This window comes from Ambystoma mexicanum, unplaced genomic scaffold (genome assembly GCF_040938575.1).
Source record: "Ambystoma mexicanum isolate Mex_15411 unplaced genomic scaffold, UKY_AmexF1_1 Mex_scaf3, whole genome shotgun sequence".
In the NCBI taxonomy this organism is placed as follows: Eukaryota; Metazoa; Chordata; class Amphibia; order Caudata; family Ambystomatidae; genus Ambystoma; species Ambystoma mexicanum.
Window position 1 is genome coordinate 5,438,234 of NW_027182444.1, and position 20,604 is coordinate 5,458,837.

The window sequence follows — 20,604 nt, forward strand, 5'->3', positions numbered from 1 at the left end:
AAGACTTGGATATCACATCTCATGCTATAGGAAGGGTCTCAGGTTTGGTATAAGCATTGAGATATCAAATCTCATGCTATAGGAAGGGTCTCAGGATTGGAATGGAAGGAGTTGGATATCACATCTCATGTTATAGGAAGGATCTCAGGTTTGGTATTAGAAGCATTGAGACATCAAATCCCATGCTATAGGAAGGGTCTCAGGATTGGAATGGGAAGGAGTTGGATATCACATCTCATGCTATAGGAAGGGTCTCAGGTTTGGTATAAGCATTGAGATATCACATCTCATGCTCTAGGAAGGGTCTCAGGATTGGAATGGGAAGGAGTTGTATATGACATCTCATGCCGTAGGAAGGGTCTCAGGTTTGGTATAAGCATTGAGATATCACATCTCTGCTATCAGAAGAGTCTCAGGATTGGAATGGGAAGGAGTTGGATATCCCATCTCATGTTATAGGAAGAGTCTCAGGTTTGGTATTAGAAGCATTGAGATATCACATCTCATGCTATAGGAAGTGTCTCAGGATTGGAATGGGAAGGACTTGGATATCACATCTCATGCTATAGGGAGGGTCTCAAGTTTGATATTAGAAGCATTGAGATATCACATCTCATGCTATAGGAAGAGTCTCAGGTTTGGGAAGGGAAGGATTTGGATTTCACATCTCATGTTATAGGATGGTTCTCATGTTTGGTTTTTGAAGCATTGAGATATCACATCTCATGCTATCGGAAGGGTCTCAGGTTTGGTATTAGAAGCATTGAGATATCACATCTCATGCTATAGGATTGGTCTCCGGATTGGAATGTGAAGGATTTGGATATCACATCTCATGCTAAAGGAAGGGTCTCAGGTTTGGAATGGGAAGGAGTTGGATATGACATCTCTTGTTATAGGGAGGGTCTCAGGATTTGAATGGCAAGGAGTTGGATATCACATCTCATGCCATAGGAAGGGTCTCAGGTTTGGTATAAGCATTGAGATATCACATCTCTGCTATCGGAAGGGTCTCAGGATTGGAATGGGAAGGACTTAGATATCACATCTCATGCTATAGGGAGGGTCTCAGTTTTGATATTAGAAGCATTGAGATATCACATCTCATGCTATCGGAAGGGTCTCAGGATTGGAATGGGAGGAGCTGGATATCACATCTCATGCTAAAGGAAGGGTCTCAGGTTTGGAAGGGGAAGGATTTGGATATCACATCTCATGTTATAGGATGGGTTTCAGGTTTGGTATTAGAAGCATTGTGATATCACATCTCATGCTATAGGAAGTGTCTCAGGATTGGAATGGGAAGGAGTTGGATATCACATCTCATGCTATAGGAAGGGTTTCAGGTTTGGTAGAAGCATTGAGATATCACATCTCATGCTATAGGAAGAGTCTCAGGTTTGGGAAGGGAAGGATTTAGATTTCACATCTCATGTTATAGGATTGTTCTCATGTTTGGTTTTTGAAGCATTGAGATATCACATCTCATGCTATCGGAAGGGTCTCAGGTTTGGTATTAGAAGCATTGAGATATCACATCTCATGCTATAGGATTGGTCTCTGGATTGGAATGTGAAGGATTTGGATATCACATCTCATGCTAAAGGAAGGGTCTCAGGTTTGGAATGGGAAGGAGTTGGATATGACATCTCTTGTTATAGGGAGGGTCTCCGGATTGGAATGTGAAGGATTTGGATATCACATCTCTGCTATCAGAAGGGTCTCAGGATTGGATTGGGAAGGAGTTGGATATCACATCTCATGTTATAGGAAGGGTCTCCGGATTGGAATGTGAAGGATTTGGATATCACATCTCATGCTAAAGGAAGGGTCTCAGGTTTGGAATGGGAAGGAGTTGGATATGACATCTCTTGTTATAGGGAGGGTCTCAGGATTTGAATGGCAAGGAGTTGGATATCACATCTCATGCCATAGGAAGGGTCTCAGGTTTGGTATAAGCATTGAGATATCACATCTCTGCTATCGGAAGGGTCTCAGGATTGGATTGGGAAGGAGTTGGATATCCCTTCTCATGCTATAGGAAGGGTCTCAGGTTGGAATGGGAAGGAGTTGGATATCACATCTCATGCTAAAGGAAGGGTCTCAGGTTTGGTAGAAGCATTGAGATATCACATCTCATGCTATAGGAAGGGTCTCAGGATTGGAATGGGAAGGACTTAGATATCACATATCATGCTATAGGGAGGGTTTCAGTTTTGATATTAGAAGCATTGAGATATCACATCTCATGCTATCGGAAGTGTCTCAGGATTGGAATGGGAAGGAGCTGGATATTACATCTCATGCTAAAGGAAGGGTCTCAGGTTTGGAACGGGAAGGAGTTGGATATCACATCTCATGTTATAGGAAGGATCTCAGGTTTGGTATAAGCATTGAGATATCACATCTCTGCTATCGGAAGTGTCTCAGGATTGGAATGGGAAGGAATTGGATATCCCATCTCATGTTATAGGACGGGTCTCAGGATTGTTATTAGAATCATTGAGATATCATATTGCATGCTGTAGGAAGGGTCTAAGGATTGGAATGGGAAATACTTGGATATCACATCTCATGCTATAGGAAGAGTCTCAGGTTTGGTATAAGCATTGAGATATCAAATCTCATGCTATAGGAAGGGTCTCAGGATTGGAATGGAAGGAGTTGGATATCACATCTCATGTTATAGGAAGGATCTCAGGTTTGGTATTAGAAGCATTGAGACATCACATCTCATGCTATAGGAAGGGTCTCAGGATTGGAATGGGAAGGAGTTGGATATCACATCTCATGCTATAGGAAGGGTCTCAGGTTTGGTATAAGCATTGAGATATCACATCTCATGCTATAGGAAGGGTCTCAGGATTGGAATGGGAAGGAGTTGTATATGACATCTCATGCCGTAGGAAGGGTCTCAGGTTTGGTATAAGCATTGAGATATCACATCTCTGCTATCAGAAGAGTCTCAGGATTGGAATGGGAAGGAGTTGGATATCCCATCTCATGTTATAGGAAGAGTCTCAGGTTTGGTATTAGAAGCATTGAGATATCACATCTCATGCTATAGGAAGTTTCTCAGGATTGGAATGGGAAGGACTTGGATATCACATCTCATGCTATAGGGAGGGTCTCAAGTTTGATATTAGAAGCATTGAGATATCACATCTCATGCTATAGGAAGAGTCTCAGGTTTGGGAAGGGAAGGATTTGGATTTCACATCTCATGTTATAGGATGGTTCTCATGTTTGGTTTTTGAAGCATTGAGATATTACATCTCATGCTATCAGAAGGGTCTCAGGTTTGGTATTAGAAGCATTGAGATATCACATCTCATGCTATAGGATTGGTCTCCGGATTGGAATGTGAAGGATTTGGATATCACATCTCAAGCTAAAGGAAGGGTCTCAGGTTTGGAATGGGAAGGAGTTGGATATGACATCTCTTGTTATAGGGAGGGTCTCAGGATTTGAATGGCAAGGAGTTGGATATCACATCTCACGCCATAGGAAGGGTCTCAGGTTTGGTATAAGCTTTGAGATATCACATCTCTGCTATCGGAAGGGTCTCAGGATTGGAATGGGAAGGACTTAGATATCACATCTCATGCTATAGGGAGGGTCTCAGTTTTGATATTAGAAGCATTGAGATATCACATCTCATGCTATCGGAAGGGTCTCAGGATTGGAATGGGAGGAGCTGGATATCACATCTCATGCTAAAGGAAGGGTCTCAGGTTTGGAAGGGGAAGGATTTGGATATCACATCTCATGTTATAGAATGGGTCTCAGGTTTGGTATTAGAAGCATTGTGATATCACATCTCATGCTATAGGAAGTGTCTCAGGATTGGAATGGGAAGGAGTTGTATATCACATCTCATGCTATAGGAAGGGTTTCAGGTTTGGTAGAAGCATTGAGATATCACATCTCATGCTATAGGAAGAGTCTCAGGTTTGGGAAGGGAAGGATTTGGATTTCACATCTCATGTTATAGGATGGTTCTCATGTTTGGTTTTTGAAGCATTGAGATATCACATCTCATGCTATCGGAAGGGTCTCAGGTTTGGTATTAGAAGCATTGAGATATCACATCTCATTCTATAGGATTGGTCTCTGGATTGGAATGTGAAGGATTTGGATATCACATCTCATGCTAAAGGAAGGGTGTCAGGTTTGGAATGGGAAGGAGTTGGATATGACATCTCTTGTTATAGGGAGGGTCTCAGGATTTGAATGGCAAGGAGTTGGATATCACATCTCATGCCATAGGAAGGGTCTCAGGTTTGGTATTAGAAGCCTTGAGATATCACATCTCATGGTATAATAAGGGTCTCAGGATTGGAATGGGAAGGAGTTGGATATCACATCTCAAGCTATTTCAGGATTGGAATGGGAAGGAGTTTGATATCACATCTCAAGCTATAGGAAGTGTCTCAGGTTTGGGAAGGGAAGGATTGGGATTTCACATCTCATGTTATAGGATGGTTCTCATGTTTGGTTTTAGAAGCATTGAGATATCACATCTCATGCTATCGGAAGGGTCTCAGGTTTGGAATGGGAAGGAGTTGGATATCACATCTCATGTTATAGGAAGCATCTCAGGTTTGGTATTAGAAGCATTGAGACATCACATCTCATGCTATAGGAAGGGTCTCAGGATTGGTATGTGAAGGATTTGGATATCAAATCTCATGCTAAAGGAAGGGTCTCAGGTTTGGTATAAGCATTGAGATATCACATCTCTGCTATCGGAAGGGTCTCAGGAATGGATTGGGAAGGAGTTGGACATCCCTTCTCATGCTATAGGAAGGGTCTCATGTTGGAATTGGAAGGAGTTGGATATCATATCTCATGTTATAGGAAGGGTCTCAAGATTGAAATGGAAAGTATTTGGATATCACATCTCTTGCTATATGAAGGGTCTCAGGTTTTTTATTAGAAACATTGAGATATCACATCTCATGCTATCGGAAGGGTTTCAGGATTGGAATGGGAAGGATTTGGATATCATATCTCATGTTATAGGACGGGTCCCAGGTTTGGTATTAGAAGCATTGAGATATCACATCTTATGGTATAGGAAGGGTCTCAGGTTTGGAATGGGAAGGAGTTGGATATCACATCTCATCCAATAGGAAGGGTCTCAGGTTTGGAATGGGAAGGAATTGGATATCACATCTCATGTTATAGGAAGAATCTCAGGATTGGAATGGCAAGGAGTTGGATATCCCTTCTCATGCTATAGGAAGGGTCTCAGGTTGGAATGGGAAGGATTTGGATATCACATCTCTTGCTATAGGAAGGGTCTCAGGTTTTTTATTAGAAATATTGAGATATCACATCTCATGCTATAGGAAGGGTTTAAGGATTGGAATGGGAAGGAGTCGGATATCCCTTCTCATGCTATAGGAAGGGTCTCAGGTTGGAATGGGAAGGATTTGGATATCACATCTCTTGCTATAGGAAGGGTCTCAGGTTTTTTATTAGAAACATTGAGATATCACATCTCATGCTATTGGAAGGGTTTAAGGATTGGAATGGGAAGGATTTGGATATCACATCTCATGCTAAAGGAAGGGTCTCAGGTTTGGAAGGGGAAGGATTTGGATATCGCATCTCATGTTATTTGACCGGTCTCAGGTTTGGTATTAGAAGCATTGAGATATCAAGTCTCATGGTATAGGACGGGAGTTTGATATCACATCATGCCATGGTATGGGTCTCAGGTTTTGTAGAAGCATTGGGATATCACATCTCATGCTATCGGAAGGGTATCAGGATTGGATTTGGAAGGAGTTGTTGGATATCCCATCTCATGCTATAGGAAAGGTCTCAGGTTGGAATGGGAAAGAGTTGGATATCACATCTCATGTTATAGGAAGGGTCTCAAGATTGGAATGGGAAGGACTTGGATATCACATCTCATGCTGTAGGAAGGCTCTCAGGTTTGGAAAGGGAAGGAGTTGGATATCACATTTCATGTTAGAGGTAGGATCTCAGGTTTGGTATTAGAGGCATTGAGATATCACATCTCATGCTATCAGAAGGGTATCAGGATTGGAATGGGAAGGAGTTGGATATCACATCTCATGCTAAAGGGAGGGTCTCAGGTTTGGATGGGGAAGGATTTGGATATCACATCTCATGTTATAGGAAGGATCTCAGGTTTGGTATTAGAAGCATTGAGATATCACATCTCATGCTATCGGAAGGATCTCAGGTTTGGTATTAGAAGCATTGAGATATCACATCTCATGCTATAGGAAGGGTCTCAGGATTGGAATGGGAAGGACTTGGATATCACATCTCATGCTAAAGGAAGGGTCTCAGTTTTGGTAGAAGCATTGCGATATCACATCTCATGCTATAGGAAGGGTCTCAGGATTGGAATCGGAAGGAGTTGGATATCACATCTCATGCTATAGGAAGGGTCTCAGGTTTGGTATAAGCATTGAGATATCACATCTCTGCTATCGGAAGGGTCTCAGGATTGGATTGGGAAGGAGTTGGATATCACATCTCATGTTATAGGAAGGGTCTCCGGATTGGAATGTGAAGGATTTGGATATCACATCTCATGCTAAAGGAAGGGTCTCAGGTTTGGAATGGGAAGGAGTTGGATATGACATCTCTTGTTATAGGGAGGGTCTCAGGATTTGAATGGCAAGGTGTTGGATATCACATCTCATGCCATAGGAAGGGTCTCAGGTTTGGTATAAGCATTGAGATATCACATCTCTGCTATCGGAAGGGTCTCAGGATTGGATTGGGAAGGAGTTGAATATCCCTTCTCATGCTATAGGAAGGGTCTCAGGTTGGAAAGGGAAGGAGTTGGATATCACATCTCATGCTATAGGGAGGGTTTCAGTTTTGATATTAGAAGCATTGAGATATCACATCTCATGCTATCGGAAGTGTCTCAGGATTGGAATGGGAAGGAGCTGGATATTACATCTCATGCTAAAGGAAGGGTCTCAGGTTTGGAACGGGAAGGAGTTGGATATCCGATCTCATGTTATAGGAAGGGTCTCAGGTTTGGTATAAGCATTGAGATATCACATCTCTGCTATCGGAAGTGTCTCAGGATTGGAATGGGAAGGAATTGGATATCCCATCTCATGTTATAGGACGGGTCTCAGGATTGTTATTAGAATCATTGAGATATCATATTGCATGCTGTATGAAGGGTCTAAGGATTGGAATGGGAAATACTTGGATATCACATCTCATGCTATAGGAAGGGTCTCAGGTTTGGTATAAGCATTGAGATATCAAATCTCATGCTATAGGAAGGGTCTCAGGATTGGAATGGAAGGAGTTGGATATCACATCTCATGTTATAGGAAGGATCTCAGGTTTGGTATTAGAAGCATTGAGACATCACATCTCATGCTATAGGAAGGGTCTCAGGATTGGAATGGGAAGGAGTTGGATATCACATCTCATGCTATAGGAAGGGTCTCAGGTTTGGTATAAGCATTGAGATATCACATCTCATGCTATAGGAAGGGTCTCAGGATTGGAATGGGAAGGAGTTGTATATGACATCTCATGCCGTAGGAAGGGTCTCAGGTTTGGTATACGCATTGAGATATCACATCTCTGCTATCAGAAGAGTCTCAGGATTGGAATGGGAAGGAGTTGGATATCCCATCTCATGTTATAGGAAGAGTCTCAGGTTTGGTATTAGAAGCATTGAGATATCACATCTCATGCTATAGGAAGTTTCTCAGGATTGGAATGGGAAGGACTTGGATATCACATCTCATGCTATAGGGAGGGTCTCAAGTTTGATATTAGAAGCATTGAGATATCACATCTCATGCTATCGGAAGGGTCTCAGGATTGGAATGGGAGGAGCTGGATATCACATCTCATGCTAAAGGAAGGGTCTCAGGTTTGGAAGGGGAAGGATTTGGATATCACATCTCATGTTATAGGATGGGTTTCAGGTTTGGTATTAGAAGCATTGTGATATCACATCTCATGCTATAGGAAGTGTCTCAGGATTGGAATGGGAAGGAGTTGGATATCACATCTCATGCTATAGGAAGGGTTTCAGGTTTGGTAGAAGCATTGAGATATCACATCTCATGCTATAGGAAGAGTCTCAGGTTTGGGAAGGGAAGGATTTAGATTTCACATCTCATGTTATAGGATTGTTCTCATGTTTGGTTTTTGAAGCATTGAGATATCACATCTCATGCTATCGGAAGGGTCTCAGGTTTGGTATTAGAAGCATTGAGATATCACATCTCATGCTATAGGATTGGTCTCTGGATTGGAATGTGAAGGATTTGGATATCACATCTCATGCTAAAGGAAGGGTCTCAGGTTTGGAATGGGAAGGAGTTGGATATGACATCTCTTGTTATAGGGAGGGTCTCCGGATTGGAATGTGAAGGATTTGGATATCACATCTCTGCTATCAGAAGGGTCTCAGGATTGGATTGGGAAGGAGTTGGATATCACATCTCATGTTATAGGAAGGGTCTCCGGATTGGAATGTGAAGGATTTGGATATCACATCTCATGCTAAAGGAAGGGTCTCAGGTTTGGAATGGGAAGGAGTTGGATATGACATCTCTTGTTATAGGGAGGGTCTCAGGATTTGAATGGCAAGGAGTTGGATATCACATCTCATGCCATAGGAAGGGTCTCAGGTTTGGTATAAGCATTGAGATATCACATCTCTGCTATCGGAAGGGTCTCAGGATTGGATTGGGAAGGAGTTGGATATCCCTTCTCATGCTATAGGAAGGGTCTCAGGTTGGAATGGGAAGGAGTTGGATATCACATCTCATGCTAAAGGAAGGGTCTCAGGTTTGGTAGAAGCATTGAGATATCACATCTCATGCTATAGGAAGGGTCTCAGGATTGGAATGGGAAGGACTTAGATATCACATATCATGCTATAGGGAGGGTTTCAGTTTTGATATTAGAAGCATTGAGATATCACATCTCATGCTATCGGAAGTGTCTCAGGATTGGAATGGGAAGGAGCTGGATATTACATCTCATGCTAAAGGAAGGGTCTCAGGTTTGGAACGGGAAGGAGTTGGATATCACATCTCATGTTATAGGAAGGATCTCAGGTTTGGTATAAGCATTGAGATATCACATCTCTGCTATCGGAAGTGTCTCAGGATTGGAATGGGAAGGAATTGGATATCCCATCTCATGTTATAGGACGGGTCTCAGGATTGTTATTAGAATCATTGAGATATCATATTGCATGCTGTAGGAAGGGTCTAAGGATTGGAATGGGAAATACTTGGATATCACATCTCATGCTATAGGAAGAGTCTCAGGTTTGGTATAAGCATTGAGATATCAAATCTCATGCTATAGGAAGGGTCTCAGGATTGGAATGGAAGGAGTTGGATATCACATCTCATGTTATAGGAAGGATCTCAGGTTTGGTATTAGAAGCATTGAGACATCACATCTCATGCTATAGGAAGGGTCTCAGGATTGGAATGGGAAGGAGTTGGATATCACATCTCATGCTATAGGAAGGGTCTCAGGTTTGGTATAAGCATTGAGATATCACATCTCATGCTATAGGAAGGGTCTCAGGATTGGAATGGGAAGGAGTTGTATATGACATCTCATGCCGTAGGAAGGGTCTCAGGTTTGGTATAAGCATTGAGATATCACATCTCTGCTATCAGAAGAGTCTCAGGATTGGAATGGGAAGGAGTTGGATATCCCATCTCATGTTATAGGAAGAGTCTCAGGTTTGGTATTAGAAGCATTGAGATATCACATCTCATGCTATAGGAAGTTTCTCAGGATTGGAATGGGAAGGACTTGGATATCACATCTCATGCTATAGGGAGGGTCTCAAGTTTGATATTAGAAGCATTGAGATATCACATCTCATGCTATAGGAAGAGTCTCAGGTTTGGGAAGGGAAGGATTTGGATTTCACATCTCATGTTATAGGATGGTTCTCATGTTTGGTTTTTGAAGCATTGAGATATTACATCTCATGCTATCAGAAGGGTCTCAGGTTTGGTATTAGAAGCATTGAGATATCACATCTCATGCTATAGGATTGGTCTCCGGATTGGAATGTGAAGGATTTGGATATCACATCTCAAGCTAAAGGAAGGGTCTCAGGTTTGGAATGGGAAGGAGTTGGATATGACATCTCTTGTTATAGGGAGGGTCTCAGGATTTGAATGGCAAGGAGTTGGATATCACATCTCACGCCATAGGAAGGGTCTCAGGTTTGGTATAAGCTTTGAGATATCACATCTCTGCTATCGGAAGGGTCTCAGGATTGGAATGGGAAGGACTTAGATATCACATCTCATGCTATAGGGAGGGTCTCAGTTTTGATATTAGAAGCATTGAGATATCACATCTCATGCTATCGGAAGGGTCTCAGGATTGGAATGGGAGGAGCTGGATATCACATCTCATGCTAAAGGAAGGGTCTCAGGTTTGGAAGGGGAAGGATTTGGATATCACATCTCATGTTATAGAATGGGTCTCAGGTTTGGTATTAGAAGCATTGTGATATCACATCTCATGCTATAGGAAGTGTCTCAGGATTGGAATGGGAAGGAGTTGTATATCACATCTCATGCTATAGGAAGGGTTTCAGGTTTGGTAGAAGCATTGAGATATCACATCTCATGCTATAGGAAGAGTCTCAGGTTTGGGAAGGGAAGGATTTGGATTTCACATCTCATGTTATAGGATGGTTCTCATGTTTGGTTTTTGAAGCATTGAGATATCACATCTCATGCTATCGGAAGGGTCTCAGGTTTGGTATTAGAAGCATTGAGATATCACATCTCATTCTATAGGATTGGTCTCTGGATTGGAATGTGAAGGATTTGGATATCACATCTCATGCTAAAGGAAGGGTCTCAGGTTTGGAATGGGAAGGAGTTGGATATGACATCTCTTGTTATAGGGAGGGTCTCAGGATTTGAATGGCAAGGAGTTGGATATCACATCTCATGCCATAGGAAGGGTCTCAGGTTTGGTATTAGAAGCCTTGAGATATCACATCTCATGGTATAATAAGGGTCTCAGGATTGGAATGGGAAGGAGTTGGATATCACATCTCAAGCTATTTCAGGATTGGAATGGGAAGGAGTTTGATATCACATCTCAAGCTATAGGAAGTGTCTCAGGTTTGGGAAGGGAAGGATTGGGATTTCACATCTCATGTTATAGGATGGTTCTCATGTTTGGTTTTAGAAGCATTGAGATATCACATCTCATGCTATCGGAAGGGTCTCAGGTTTGGAATGGGAAGGAGTTGGATATCACATCTCATGTTATAGGAAGCATCTCAGGTTTGGTATTAGAAGCATTGAGACATCACATCTCATGCTATAGGAAGGGTCTCAGGATTGGTATGTGAAGGATTTGGATATCAAATCTCATGCTAAAGGAAGGGTCTCAGGTTTGGTATAAGCATTGAGATATCACATCTCTGCTATCGGAAGGGTCTCAGGAATGGATTGGGAAGGAGTTGGACATCCCTTCTCATGCTATAGGAAGGGTCTCATGTTGGAATTGGAAGGAGTTGGATATCATATCTCATGTTATAGGAAGGGTCTCAAGATTGAAATGGAAAGTATTTGGATATCACATCTCTTGCTATATGAAGGGTCTCAGGTTTTTTATTAGAAACATTGAGATATCACATCTCATGCTATCGGAAGGGTTTCAGGATTGGAATGGGAAGGATTTGGATATCATATCTCATGTTATAGGACGGGTCCCAGGTTTGGTATTAGAAGCATTGAGATATCACATCTTATGGTATAGGAAGGGTCTCAGGTTTGGAATGGGAAGGAGTTGGATATCACATCTCATCCAATAGGAAGGGTCTCAGGTTTGGAATGGGAAGGAATTGGATATCACATCTCATGTTATAGGAAGAATCTCAGGATTGGAATGGCAAGGAGTTGGATATCCCTTCTCATGCTATAGGAAGGGTCTCAGGTTGGAATGGGAAGGATTTGGATATCACATCTCTTGCTATAGGAAGGGTCTCAGGTTTTTTATTAGAAATATTGAGATATCACATCTCATGCTATAGGAAGGGTTTAAGGATTGGAATGGGAAGGAGTCGGATATCCCTTCTCATGCTATAGGAAGGGTCTCAGGTTGGAATGGGAAGGATTTGGATATCACATCTCTTGCTATAGGAAGGGTCTCAGGTTTTTTATTAGAAACATTGAGATATCACATCTCATGCTATTGGAAGGGTTTAAGGATTGGAATGGGAAGGATTTGGATATCACATCTCATGCTAAAGGAAGGGTCTCAGGTTTGGAAGGGGAAGGATTTGGATATCGCATCTCATGTTATTTGACCGGTCTCAGGTTTGGTATTAGAAGCATTGAGATATCAAGTCTCATGGTATAGGACGGGAGTTTGATATCACATCATGCCATGGTATGGGTCTCAGGTTTTGTAGAAGCATTGGGATATCACATCTCATGCTATCGGAAGGGTATCAGGATTGGATTTGGAAGGAGTTGTTGGATATCCCATCTCATGCTATAGGAAAGGTCTCAGGTTGGAATGGGAAAGAGTTGGATATCACATCTCATGTTATAGGAAGGGTCTCAAGATTGGAATGGGAAGGACTTGGATATCACATCTCATGCTGTAGGAAGGCTCTCAGGTTTGGAAAGGGAAGGAGTTGGATATCACATTTCATGTTAGAGGTAGGATCTCAGGTTTGGTATTAGAGGCATTGAGATATCACATCTCATGCTATCAGAAGGGTATCAGGATTGGAATGGGAAGGAGTTGGATATCACATCTCATGCTAAAGGGAGGGTCTCAGGTTTGGATGGGGAAGGATTTGGATATCACATCTCATGTTATAGGAAGGATCTCAGGTTTGGTATTAGAAGCATTGAGATATCACATCTCATGCTATCGGAAGGATCTCAGGTTTGGTATTAGAAGCATTGAGATATCACATCTCATGCTATAGGAAGGGTCTCAGGATTGGAATGGGAAGGACTTGGATATCACATCTCATGCTAAAGGAAGGGTCTCAGTTTTGGTAGAAGCATTGCGATATCACATCTCATGCTATAGGAAGGGTCTCAGGATTGGAATCGGAAGGAGTTGGATATCACATCTCATGCTATAGGAAGGGTCTCAGGTTTGGTATAAGCATTGAGATATCACATCTCTGCTATCGGAAGGGTCTCAGGATTGGATTGGGAAGGAGTTGGATATCACATCTCATGTTATAGGAAGGGTCTCCGGATTGGAATGTGAAGGATTTGGATATCACATCTCATGCTAAAGGAAGGGTCTCAGGTTTGGAATGGGAAGGAGTTGGATATGACATCTCTTGTTATAGGGAGGGTCTCAGGATTTGAATGGCAAGGTGTTGGATATCACATCTCATGCCATAGGAAGGGTCTCAGGTTTGGTATAAGCATTGAGATATCACATCTCTGCTATCGGAAGGGTCTCAGGATTGGATTGGGAAGGAGTTGAATATCCCTTCTCATGCTATAGGAAGGGTCTCAGGTTGGAAAGGGAAGGAGTTGGATATCACATCTCATGCTATAGGGAGGGTTTCAGTTTTGATATTAGAAGCATTGAGATATCACATCTCATGCTATCGGAAGTGTCTCAGGATTGGAATGGGAAGGAGCTGGATATTACATCTCATGCTAAAGGAAGGGTCTCAGGTTTGGAACGGGAAGGAGTTGGATATCCGATCTCATGTTATAGGAAGGGTCTCAGGTTTGGTATAAGCATTGAGATATCACATCTCTGCTATCGGAAGTGTCTCAGGATTGGAATGGGAAGGAATTGGATATCCCATCTCATGTTATAGGACGGGTCTCAGGATTGTTATTAGAATCATTGAGATATCATATTGCATGCTGTATGAAGGGTCTAAGGATTGGAATGGGAAATACTTGGATATCACATCTCATGCTATAGGAAGGGTCTCAGGTTTGGTATAAGCATTGAGATATCAAATCTCATGCTATAGGAAGGGTCTCAGGATTGGAATGGAAGGAGTTGGATATCACATCTCATGTTATAGGAAGGATCTCAGGTTTGGTATTAGAAGCATTGAGACATCACATCTCATGCTATAGGAAGGGTCTCAGGATTGGAATGGGAAGGAGTTGGATATCACATCTCATGCTATAGGAAGGGTCTCAGGTTTGGTATAAGCATTGAGATATCACATCTCATGCTATAGGAAGGGTCTCAGGATTGGAATGGGAAGGAGTTGTATATGACATCTCATGCCGTAGGAAGGGTCTCAGGTTTGGTATACGCATTGAGATATCACATCTCTGCTATCAGAAGAGTCTCAGGATTGGAATGGGAAGGAGTTGGATATCCCATCTCATGTTATAGGAAGAGTCTCAGGTTTGGTATTAGAAGCATTGAGATATCACATCTCATGCTATAGGAAGTTTCTCAGGATTGGAATGGGAAGGACTTGGATATCACATCTCATGCTATAGGGAGGGTCTCAAGTTTGATATTAGAAGCATTGAGATATCACATCTCATGCTATAGGAAGAGTCTCAGGTTTGGGAAGGGAAGGATTTGGATTTCACATCTCATGTTATAGGATGGTTCTCATGTTTGGTTTTTGAAGCATTGAGATATTACATCTCATGCTATCGGAAGGGTCTCAGGTTTGGTATTAGAAGCATTGAGATATCACATCTCATGCTATAGGATTGGTCTCCGGATTGGAATGTGAAGGATTTGGATATCACATCTCATGCTAAAGGAAGGGTCTCAGGTTTGGAATGGGAAGGAGTTGGATATGACATCTCTTGTTATAGGGAGGGTCTCAGGATTTGAATGGCAAGGAGTTGGATATCACATCTCATGCCATAGGAAGGGTCTCAGGTTTGGTATAAGCATTGAGATATCACATCTCTGCTATCGGAAGGGTCTCAGGATTGGAATGGGAAGGACTTAGATATCACATCTCATGCTATAGGGAGGGTCTCAGTTTTGATATTAGAAGCATTGAGATATCACATCTCATGCTATCGGAAGGGTCTCAGGATTGGAATGGGAGGAGCTGGATATCACATCTCATGCTAAAGGAAGGGTCTCAGGTTTGGAAGGGGAAGGATTTGGATATCACATCTCATGTTATAGAATGGGTCTCAGGTTTGGTATTAGAAGCACTGTGATATCACATCTCATGCTATAGGAAGTGTCTCAGTATTGGAGTGGGAAGGAGTTGTATATCACATCTCATGCTATAGGAAGGGTTTCAGGTTTGGTAGAAGCATTGAGATATCACATCTCATGCTATAGGAAGAGTCTCAGGTTTGGGAAGGGAAGGATTTGGATTTCACATCTCATGTTATAGGATTGTTCTCATGTTTGGTTTTTGAAGCATTGAGATATCACATCTCATGCTATCGGAAGGGTCTCAGGTTTGGTATTAGAAGCATTGAGATATCACATCTCATGCTATAGGATTGGTCTCTGGATTGGAATGTGAAGGATTTGGATATCACATCTCATGCTAAAGGAAGGGTCTCAGGTTTGGAATGGGAAGGAGTTGGATATGACATCTCTTGTTATAGGGAGGGTCTCAGGATTTGAATGGCAAGGAGTTGGATATCACATCTCATGCCATAGGAAGGGTCTCAGGTTTGGTATTAGAAGCCTTGAGATATCACATCTCATGGTATAATAAGGGTCTCAGGATTGGAATGGGAAGGAGTTGGATATCACATCTCAAGCTATTTCAGGATTGGAATGGGAAGGAGTTTGATATCACATCTCAAGCTATAGGAAGTGTCTCAGGTTTGGGAAGGGAAGGATTGGGATTTCACATCTCATGTTATAGGATGGTTCTCATGTTTGGTTTTAGAAGCATTGAGATATCACATCTCATGCTATCGGAGGGGTCTCAGGTTTGGAATGGGAAGGAGTTGGATATCACATCTCATGTTATAGGAAGCATCTCAGGTTTGGTATTAGAAGCATTGAGATATCACATCTCATGCTATAGGAAGGGTCTCAGGATTGGAATGTGAAGGATTTGGATATCAAATCTCATGCTAAAGGAAGGGTCTCAGGTTTGGTATAAGCATTGAGATATCACATCTCTGCTATCGGAAGGGTCTCAGGATTGGATTGGGAAGGAGTTGGACATCCCTTCTCATGCTATAGGAAGGGTCTCATGTTGGAATTGGAAGGAGTTGGATATCATATCTCATGTTATAGGAAGGGTCTCAAGATTGAAATGGGAAGTATTTGGATATCACATCTCTTGCTATATGAAGGGTCTCAGGTTTTTTATTAGAAACATTGAGATATCACATCTCATGCTAGCGGAAGGGTTTCAGGATTGGAATGGGAAGGATTTGGATATCATATCTCATGTTATAGGACGGGTCCCAGGTTTGGTATTAGAAGCATTGAGATATCACATCTTATGGTATAGGAAGGGTCTCAGGTTTGGAATGGGAAGGAGTTGGATATCACATCTCATCCAATAGGAAGGGTCTCAGGTTTGGAATGGGAAGGAATTGGATATCACATCTCATGTTATAGGAAGAATCTCAGGATTGGAATGGGAAGGAGTTGGATATCCCTTCTCATGCTATAGGAAGGGTCTCAGGTTGGAATGGGAAGGATTTGGATATCACATCTCTTGCTATAGGAAGGGTCTCAGGTTTTTTATTAGAAACATTGAGATATCACATCTCATGCTATAGGAAGGGTTTAAGGATTGGAATGGGAAGGAGTTGGATATCCCTTCTCATGATATAGGAAGGGTCTCAGGTTGGAATGGGAAGGATTTGGATATCACATCTCTTGCTATAGGAAGGGTCTCAGGTTTTTTATTAGAAACATTGAGATATCACATCTCATGCTATAGGAAGGGTTTAAGGATTGGAATGGGAAGGATTTGGATATCACATCTCATGCTAAAGGAAGGGTCTCAGGTTTGGAAGGGGAAGGATTTGGATATCACATCTCATGTTATTTGACCGGTCTCAGGTTTGGTATTAGAAGCATTGAGATATCAAGTCTCATGGTATAGGACGGGAGTTTGATATCACATCATGCCATGGTATGGGTCTCAGGTTTTGTAGAAGCATTGGGATATCACATCTCATGCTATCAGAAGGGTATCAGGATTGGATTTGGAAGGAGTTGTTGGATATCCCATCTCATGCTATAGGAAAGGTCTCAGGTTGGAATGGGAAAGAGTTGGATATCACATCTCATGTTATAGGAAGGGTCTCAAGATTGGAATGGGAAGGACTTGGATATCACATCTCATGCTGTAGGAAGGCTCTCAGGTTTGGAAAGGGAAGGAGTTGGATATCACATTTCATGTTAGAGGTAGGATCTCAGGTTTGGTATTAGAGGCATTGAGATATCACATCTCATGCTATCAGAAGGGTATCAGGATTGGAATGGGAAGGAGTTGGATATCACATCTCATGCTAAAGGGAGGGTCTCAGGTTTGGATGGGGAAGGATTTGGATATCACATCTCATGTTATAGGAAGGATCTCAGGTTTGGTATTAGAAGCATTGAGATATCACATCTCATGCTATCGGAAGGATCTCAGGTTTGGTATTAGAAGCATTGAGATATCACATCTCATGCTATAGGAAGGGTCTCAGGATTGGAATGGGAAGGACTTGGATAGCACATCTCATGCGAAAGGAAGGGTCTCAGTTTTGGTAGAAGCATTGCGATATCACATCTCATGCTATAGGAAGGGTCTCAGGATTGGAATCGGAAGGAGTTGGATATCACATCTCATGCTATAGGAAGGGTCTCAGGTTTGGTATAAGCATTGAGATATCACATCTCTGCTATCGGAAGGGTCTCAGGATTGGATTGGGAAGGAGTTGGATATCACATCTCATGTTATAGGAAGGGTCTCCGGATTGGAATGTGAAGGATTTGGATATCACATCTCATGCTAAAGGAAGGGTCTCAGGTTTGGAATGGGAAGGAGTTGGATATGACATCTCTTGTTATAGGGAGGGTCTCAGGATTTGAATGGCAAGGTGTTGGATATCACATCTCATGCCATAGGAAGGGTCTCAGGTTTGGTATAAGCATTGAGATATCACATCTCTGCTATCGGAAGGGTCTCAGGATTGGATTGGGAAGGAGTTGGATATCCCTTCTCATGCTATAGGAAGGGTCTCAGGTTGGAAAGGGAAGGAGTTGGATATCACATCTCATGCTATAGGGAGGGTTTCAGTTTTGATATTAGAAGCATTGAGATATCACATCTCATGCTATCGGAAGTGTCTCAGGATTGGAATGGGAAGGAGCTGGATATTACATCTCATGCTAAAGGAAGGGTCTCAGGTTTGGAACGGGAAGGAGTTGGATATCCGATCTCATGTTATAGGAAGGGTCTCAGGTTTGGTATAAGCATTGAGATATCACATCTCTGCTATCGGAAGTGTCTCAGGATTGGAATGGGAAGGAGTTGGATATCCCATCTCATGTTATAGGACGGGTCTCAGGATTGTTATTAGAATCATTGAGATATCATATTGCATGCTGTAGCAAGGGTCTAAGGATTAGAATGGGAAAGACTTGGATATCACATCTCATGCTATAGGAAGGGTCTCAGGTTTGGTATAAGCATTGAGATATCAAATCTCATGCTATAGGAAGGGTCTCAGGATTGGAATGGAAGGAGTTGGATATCACATCTCATGTTATAGGAAGGATCTCAGGTTTGGTATTAGAAGCATTGAGACATCACATCTCATGCTATAGGAAGAGTCTCAGGTTTGGGAAGGGAAGGATTTGGATTTCACATCTCATGTTATAGGACGGTTCTCATGTTTGGTTTTTGAAGCATTGAGATATCACATCTCATGCTATCGGAAGGGTCTCAGGTTTGGTATTAGAAGCATTGAGATATCACATCTCATGCTATAGGATTGGTCTCTGGATTGGAATGTGAAGGATTTGGATATCACATCTCATGCTAAAGGAAGGGTCTCAGGTTTGGAATGGGAAGGAGTTGGATATCACATCTCATGCCATAGGAAGGGTCTCAGGTTTGGTATAAGCATTGAGATATCACATCTCTGCTATCGGAAGGGTCTCAGGATTGGATTGGGAAGGAGTTGGATATCACATCTCATGTTATAGGAAGGGTCTCCGGATTGGAATGTGAAGGATTTGGATATCACATCTCATGCTAAAGGAAGGGTCTCAGGTTTGGAATGGGAAGGAGTTGGATATGGCATCTCTTGTTATAGGGAGGGTCTCAGGATTTGAATGGCAAGGAGTTGGATATCACATCTCATGCCATAGGAAGGGTCTCAGGTTTGGTATAAGCATTGAGATATCACATCTCTGCTATCGGAAGGGTCTCAGGATTGGATTGGGAAGGAGTTGGATATCCCTTCTCATGCTATAGGAAGGGTCTCAGGTTGGAATGGGAAGGAGTTGGATATCACATCTCATGCTAAAGGAAGGGTCTCAGGTTTGGTAGAAGCATTGAGATATCACATCTCATGCTATCAGAAGTGTCTCAGGATTGGAATGGGAAGGAGCTGGATATTACATCTCATGCTAAAGGAAGGGTCTCAGGTTTGGAACGGGAAGGAGTTGGATATCCGATCTCATGTTATAGGAAGGGTCTCAGGTTTGGTATAAGCATTGAGATATCACATCTCTGCTATCGGAAGTGTCTCAGGATTGGAATGGGAAGGAATTGGATATCCCATCTCATGTTATAGGACGGGTCTCAGGATTGTTATTAGAATCATTGAGATATCATATTGCATGCTGTATGAAGGGTCTAAGGATTGGAATGGGAAATACTTGGATATCACATCTCATGCTATAGGAAGGGTCTCAGGTTTGGTATAAGCATTGAGATATCAAATCTCATGCTATAGGAAGGGTCTCAGGATTGGAATGGAAGGAGTTGGATATCACATCTCATGTTATAGGAAGGATCTCAGGTTTGGTATTAGAAGCATTGAGACATCACATCTCATGCTATAGGAAGGGTCTCAGGATTGGAATGGGAAGGAGTTGGATATCACATCTCATGCTATAGGAAGGGTCTCAGGTTTGGTATAAGCATTGAGCTATCACATCTCATGCTATAGGAAGGGTCTCAGGATTGGAATGGGAAGGAGTTGTATATGACATCTCATGCCGTAGGAAGGGTCTCAGGTTTGGTATAAGCATTGAGATATCACATCTCTGCTATCAGAAGAGTCTCAGGATTGGAATGGGAAGGAGTTGGATATCCCATCTCATGTTATAGGAAGAGTCTCAGGTTTGGTATTAGAAGCATTGAGATATCACATCTCATGCTATAGGAAGTGTCTCAGGATTGGAATGGGAAGGACTTGGATATCACATCTCATGCTATAGGGAGGGTCTCAAGTTTGATATTAGAAGCATTGAGATATCACATCTCATGCTATAGGAAGAGTCTCAGGTTTGGGAAGGGAAGGATTTTGATTTCACATCTCATGTTATAGGATGGTTCTCATGTTTGGTTTTTGAAGCATTGAGATATCACATCTCATGCTATCGGAAGGGTCTCAGGTTTGGTATTAGAAGCATTGAGATATCACATCTCAT